General features: G+C 39.7%; 1 pseudogene; it reads right to left on the bottom strand.

Moving 5' to 3' along the window:
* Positions 1 to 6460: 6460 nt before the first annotated feature.
* On the bottom strand, positions 6461 to 6579 carry LOC129904668 (5S ribosomal RNA; annotated as a pseudogene).
* Positions 6580 to 7595: the final 1016 nt, after the last annotated feature.

Below are 7595 nucleotides of genomic sequence, written 5' to 3' on the forward strand. Positions count from 1 at the left end.
TCCCGTGTTCCTTCAATCAAGGACTACTACTCAGTAGAGATTATGTGAAATTATAGATTAAGAGAATGGTGAGATTTTACAGAGTTCCCATAGCTATTGTCTCAGATGAAGGAGCCCAAGTTATAGCTAACTACTGAAGATCAGCCCACAAAGAGATTGGGAACACAGACAGGTGTTCGTACACTATTGCATCCTCAGATCGATGGACAGACTAAGATTACTATCTAAACGCTAGGATATATATTGCAGGCCTATACGGTTAACTCCAAAGGTAGATCGGACAATTGCCTACTACCTGTCAAGATTACTTACGATATTAACTATTATTCTAGTCTTCGGATGGCCTCGTATAAGACTTTGTATGATAGAAAGTGTAGGTCTCCATTCGTTCGGCTATTGTTGGCGAAACACGACTAATAGGCCCAGATATGGTCCAGCAGCCTGTGGAGAAGGTAAAGCCTATTCAGGAGATATTATTAGTTGCCCAAGGTCGACAGAAGATTTATGCAGACAATCAACGTCGATCTTTGAAATTTCAAGTGAGCGATTGGATGTTTTTAAAGGTGTCGCCCATGAAAGGTGTAATGAGGTTTAGCAAGAAAGGGAAGATGAGTCCGAGTTATATGGGTCCTTACCAGATCCTTCGCTGAATAGGCAAGGTTGCCTACGAGCTAGACCTACCTATGGATCTGGAAGCAATACATCCATCCTTTCATTTATTAATGCTTCGCAAGTGAGTTGGTGATCTATCCTGAGTATATCCCATAGATGATATCCATGTCACAAAGGAGTTATCCTACGAAGCGCAATCTATCACCATCCTGGATCGATAGATTAGAAGATTGAGGACTAAGGATGTAGCTCCCATCAAGGTGTTGTGGCTAATTGAGAATCGCAAAGAAATGGCTTGGGAAGCTGAAGAGGAAATAAAACACAAGTATCCCTACCTACTCCCTATGTCTATAGGCAATTCGAACTTCTTAAACTCTTAAGGTGATAAAAGTAAATGTTATTGCAATAGAGGGGAATTTTACTTATAGTCTACGTAAGATTTTGAAGAAGGTTTGTTTAACATTCGAGGACGAATATTCTAAAGGGGAGAAGGATGTTATACCCCATACTTTTGTACCTTGGAAGGTTCTCAAGATTCTTAAGCTTCTTAAGTTTCTTGAACCTCTTAAGCTTCTTAAGTTTTATTTAAGCGTCTTAAGTTTCTTGAAAGGATAGTAAGCTTTTAATAAGTTGTCATGTGAGCTGGATAATCTATGACGCTATCAAACAACTCTAAGCAAAGGAGAATATGACACCCTATAGAAGGGAAGATGTTACACCCCCGCTTTTTAAACTCGGAATGTCTCATAAGTTCTTTAGACATTATCATGTGAGCCGGATACGCTACGACACTATCAAACGACTCCAAGGAGGGGATGATGTGATACCCCATAGTAGAGAAGGTTAGAAGTGGAATCATAAGAATCTAGAAGGAATTGGAGGCCAAGTAATGAGTCGTAGGACTCGATTTACCTACGTAATTTATTAATGTAAAAGTTTTATATACTTGAGCTACTAGATTACATGCCAAGCCTGCGTAGCACGGATTACATAGGCTCTTAAAATAAAGTGAGATGACGAAACTATGAGAAGGAGCAAAAACTAGTTTCCGAACTTATGAAAGTGAAGCAAGTAGGTGACAAGCAAGCACCTCAAGCAAGCAGGTTACAAGCAAGCACATCAAGCAAGCAGGTGACTCACCTGCCTGCTTGAGGGGTGGACCCCGCTGCCACATGTCGGCGTGCGATAGGCCACATGAACCTATGTGGCGCCCTAGGGGGATGCCACGTGGCACATTCTAAAAAGGGTGGATATTTATGTTAATGACTCTTAAGTCATTATGTATCCAAAAAATCAGCCAAAACATAGAGAGAAAATGTGAGAGAAAGAGAGTACCTACGGCAGCTTTGGTTTGGAAGAATTAAGGGTGAGTTCTTCATTATTCTTCCGTGAATTAATTATCTATGGTATTCCTCAAGTACGTGGAGATGTATATATATGTATATTATGATGACTAAGAAGTCATTTCTTCAGCTATACACTTGGAAAAGTTGTACAGAAACGTGAGAGGAAGAAGAGAGGAGGGCTACGGCCTCGGGGCTGCCAAGGTATGCCTCCGAGCTTCGCTCCGTAAATAAATTATCTAAGGTATACTATGATTAATTTAGGGTTCTAATAACATGAATTTACTGATTGTGGCAGCAAGGAAGTAATACAAACAGCCCGCTCAATTTCAGCGCGTTTGAAGAAGTTCCGAGTTGCGATTTTTACAATTTTGGGTAAGGTAAGGTTTCTCCTTTTAATTTGGACTTTATTGTGTTGTTAAGGAGTGTTTTACACGCCCTATAGGTGGTTGAAAATGTGAAAATGGCATATAAACACTTGACGCTCGAAATAAACTAAATTGGAGTTGCTATAGTTGAATTGTCATCGAAATAAAGTATTGTTCTTGTGAGGTGCTGCTGCAGGGGTGTGGCTTGTTGTTGCAAGCCTTTCATTTGCTTATCTTCAATGGAAGTTTGATTTTCCCAGAATGTATCCTAATTTTTGGTCTAAATATGTTCTAAATGAGGTGGGGGATCTGCTGGTTGCAGCCACACGACCCCCTGCTTCGTACAGTTAAAGGTTTTGCAAAATGGAAATTAGAAACCCTATTTTGATATCAAAATTTTTGAGTGAGTCGTTTCGAGTTTATGTTGTATATTGTTGATGTGAATTGCGTACACATATGTTGCAGGTTGTTGTTGTTGGTTGGTTGTAGTGTTTAGGGATCTAATTGGAAATTTGGATAGGGCACATTATAGGGGAGGTACTGCCCAATTTTCCATAATGCCTTAACTAATTAAAGAATTAGTCAAGGAAAAGAATAAGAAAATAGATTCCATGAATACTAAGGTACAACCTAATATGTTGGAAAGCTAAGGGTAGTTGATATTCGTATTACTTTCATGTTGAATAGGTTCAGAGGACGATGAGACGAACGGGATAAAGAGTAACTCACAAGAGGTATGTGAAGCTTCTCTTGGTATGTTTTTGGTATAGGTATGTAAAGCCTATCTTTTCTCTTTTGGCATGTCTTAGATGTAAGCAAGATATGAGATGATCTTTGGGGGTAATTCCATTCCCAAGTTTTGAATATGACTTGAGGACCCTCACTCACTTTTGAATGATTAAACTTTAGAGTAGTAAGCTGCTATCTTTGAGTCTTCTATATGACTGTATAACAATTGATTCGACTAAGCTCTTGTTTTTAAAAAAGAAAGGCTCTGAGATAAAGAATGCTTGGACTACTATAAGATATTTCATGTTGGTATATGTCTAAAATTTCCAAAACTCCTTTTTACAGTCCTTAGTGACAGTTAGAGAGTATACGTCAGATACCTTCTGCCCTGATCCCCAGGTGATGGTTCACTTGATGACTTCATTGAGTCTCAGATAATGATTTAAACTCTGTTTTGTTTCTCACTACTCTACTCGTGTATACTGTAACACTTCTTCTCTGAGTCCCAGGCCGGTTAATAGATTCGTGCAATTCACTGCATTGTTCCCTGAGTCCCTCGCTAGAGGGCCGGCATCCGTATGTATATATATGATGATGATGTGTTGTAATAAGGTGATGATGGCACGGGGCCTTATACTGATACTACAAATATGATTCGCTGGATCCCTGATAGGGCCGGCTATATTGAAAGTTTGAGCATGCATGATTTTACTTTTCCAAGTACCGGTTTCTAATTTGATATTTTATCCCCTGCTTCTCAACTTTAGATATGCTTCTAGTTGTATCATGTTATGTTTTACATACTCAGTACATATGTCGTATTGACCCCCCTTTCTCAGGGGGTAGCATTTATGCCACAGGTACATATACAGGTTTTGGGAGTCTGTCAGCTTAGGATTCCATGCAGCTCAGCTGGAAGAGGCTCCATAGTATCGGGGCCTAGTTTTTGATACTGTCCACTGATGCATAAATCTTTTTGTCTATTTGGGGGTACGGCGGGGGCCCTATCCTGCCATATGTTGTCATTTATATTTTTAGAGGTGTGCAGACATGTATATGTGGGTTGTGTATGTCAGTTTGATTCAGCTGAGTCTACATAATATATGATATGTGTTATTATATTATAGCAGCCTTGTCGGCTTGCGTGCCTTATCATGTTGTGATAGAAACAAAAAAGGCTACATGTTTATGAAATGTTATCGCCCAGTGGGGCTCTGTTACATGATATTGTTTTATTTATAGTTCAATTTGACCACAGTTGATAGCTAGGTACATGGGGGGTCTAGGTCGGACCCCAGTCGCGGCCTATGGGGTTGGGTCATGACAAAAGTGGTATCAGAGCAGTTCGTCTTTAGATTGTCTGCAGACGTGTCTAGTAGAGTCTTGGTTATCGATGTGTTGCATGCCACATCTATAAAAAGGAAGCTACATGACATTTAGGATGTTACCTTTCTTTCACATCTGAGATCGTGCTTTAGATTCGAGTCATAGGAAAATTCCTTATACTAACCTTGGATCTTAACAGAAGGACGACACCAATAGAAGGAAGTAATTAACGACATGGAAAGTTACGAAGCATGCAGGTAAGTAAAGTAAAGCCACGGAAGATATCCGTCGGGTAAGGTATTGAAGTACTATTGAAATGTAAAGTTGAAACCTGAAGGGAAAGCAGACAGGAAGTGCAATAGATGCAGTTTGAAGTTAGATATATGAGGTAAGTCCAGTATTTTTATATTATTGTTGATGTTGAAGGCCCTGTGTGGCTGCAATATGAGATGACATTGAAAGCCCTGTGCGGCTATGATATGATATGTATATATATATGTTGGCCCTGTGAGGTATTTTTTGGTATTTTCTGCATGAAGGTTTTGGGATAAGTAAGAAATGTAGAGGAAACTCTGCCGAAATTTTCCTAGAACAAGAAAAAGGGAGTAAAACATAGCTTATAACATGTCTTGGAAATTGATACCGAGTACCCATATTATGCCAAAATAAAGCTATAAGAGGTACTCTTCAGGTCGTCGATAAGGGACACCCTCTTTACTTTGGGAAATTTATTTCGAAGAAGCAAAAGTCTATCTAAGCAGTACAATTCAGACCGCAGTATCTCAAATCATAATTGTGTTTTAGGAAAAAAAAGAGAAGCTCAGGTTGAAGGGTAAGGTGTCTAGTAATTGAGCTTCACTCTTTTTGAAAGTCCTAAGCCCTCAATTCCTATCGTAAATAGATGAGTTGTTCATAACTTGAGGATGAACTTGGAAGGAGACCAGGTCAGGCAAGTATTAAAAGGGAAGTACTATGATGTTTAAGAGGTTTTGGTTTCTTCCAACAATGGTTGGAAAATGGTTCACGATAACAGTTTATAGTTCTCCACCGACTAATTGGGAGAAGAACTTCTAACAGAAGCACCTCAAAGAGATGTCAGGAACTGAATATGAGTATGGATTAAAAGAGGGATAACTAAGTATGAATTGAATAGTGGGATACAATTATAGAGGGATAAAGTAGGACCACTAGTAAGGCACACCTAGTATAGGTTGACTAAGTTAAAAGCCTATATGGAGTACACAGTAAGGGCAAGGGGCGTAAGGTATAAAGGAATGACGCGTGTACACAATGGCGCTTCGAGAATAGTGGAACTTTTCAACGACGAGGACGGCTAATTTAGGAAATAGATGGTGCAACCCACCTTCACTCCAAGAAACAAAGGATACAGGTTGGGACAAAGCTACTACTTCGAGAAAACCTGGAATAGTTATCGTCAGAATACTAGCACTGCCTAATTGAAATTGGAACGACTATAAGTACAAACAGAGAAAAGTACGAGTACCCTCTAAAGGGGGGAAATTAATGAGAAAATGACAAAAGTAGGAGGAGGAAATTGATATGGAAATATATTTGAGATGGACGTCTAAACTTCAATAAGATATCTTGCCGGACCAAGTTAGAAAGGTCCGGAAAGCGCCAATAATTAAATGGAAGCCAGAATGCTACGTAAGGCAATGTTAAGAAGTTTATGACAAGACCCTGAACAACATAACACTAGAAGGCGGCTGCGTATAAAAATAAAAGAGTGTAACCATGAAAGGATATCAACCAACTTAAGATACATTACGAAGGATAATGACAGCATGCTAGACCAAAAGCCAAAATGTTGATTATAGAGTTAGTCGCAAATGATGTTGCGATAGATAAATAACCACAGAAAAAGGAATAGAAAGCCTCATGTGGTAGAAAATGAGGAGAACACAAAGTGAATAGAGGATAGTGGAGCTAAAGGTCTATGGCGATACTGGATGCAAGATAACAGACGAAAGGATAGGGCAAAACATAAAGACTCGCGAGACAATGCTAAGGTAAATATGGAGCTAAATTGAGTGCCCCACACATTATGGCAAGGATTACAATGAAACGCGACACAAAGACTTCCAGGGAGGTCACCCATCTCGGTATTACTCTCACCCCAGCACACTTAACCTCAAAATTCTGATGGAACTTAATGTGTTAGTGCTGGTATGATCACGGAGATGGAAGAATCGGAACTAGTTGCGAAGGAATGACATGAGATTATGTTCCTGGAATACTATACGTTATGTTAAGGGTATTGTAAAAAGGATTTAAGCAAGATAAGAAGGATTAGCTAACTGTTAACTGACGACGCACTCAAATGCCACAACTTTTCAATGTAGAACCAGTTAATGAGAGGAAAACCGCAGAATGACTATATGGGCCAGTGGGCGAGGGAATTTCGACACCACTTGGTAGCCAACTCTGAGGGCGAAAAAGTAGAACCCAAAAGATAAAGGTACCAGCTGATGTAATTTACGAATGACAGGAAGCAATGCCCAAGGTCAAAAATTTCATAATATGACTAGGACTACAAGACTCATTTCGTAATCCAGCGTGAGATGAATCTGGAGGGAATGTTACTTATAGATTAACAATGTTAGTCCCTGCTCCTTCGATCAAAGGTTACCTACTCCGCGGAGAAGGTGTAAAATTGTAGAGTAAAAGAGTGGTAGGACCTTACGGAGTCCCCATAGCTACTGTCCTAGGCAAGGGAGCTCAATTTGTAATTGACTATCGAGAGACACAAAGATAGGTTAAGCCAAATTACTGAGATGGAATTAGTGTTACGGGTGGAGTAAGACATGGCCACGAGTGGACCAAAGATCTACCCTAACATCGAGTGTAGGATAAGGGGGAAAAAGGCAGGGTAAAACATGAGGACTAGAAAGGTAACTCTAGGATACTTCTTGTACCCTCTCATATTCTTGTAAAGGTAAATAATGACACAAGATAATGTGTCTAGAGGATTACAAGTGGGGGTAAGGGAAATTGTGAAAAGGTTTAAGTAAAACTGACTAAACTAGCTGGTTACTACAGTATAGCGAGTTTTTATGCCAAAACTCTTTTGGAATTATATCAGATCATGCTGGACAAAGCAAAAAACGACTACGAGAGCCATTATATGAGGGGACTGCAGCATTACTCGGTAGCCAACCCTAAGGATTGGAAAAAAGGGGAAGAAGGACCCAAAAGA

The sequence above is a fragment of the Solanum dulcamara genome, chromosome 1, assembly GCF_947179165.1.
Source record: "Solanum dulcamara chromosome 1, daSolDulc1.2, whole genome shotgun sequence".
NCBI lineage: Eukaryota > Viridiplantae > Streptophyta > Magnoliopsida > Solanales > Solanaceae > Solanum > Solanum dulcamara.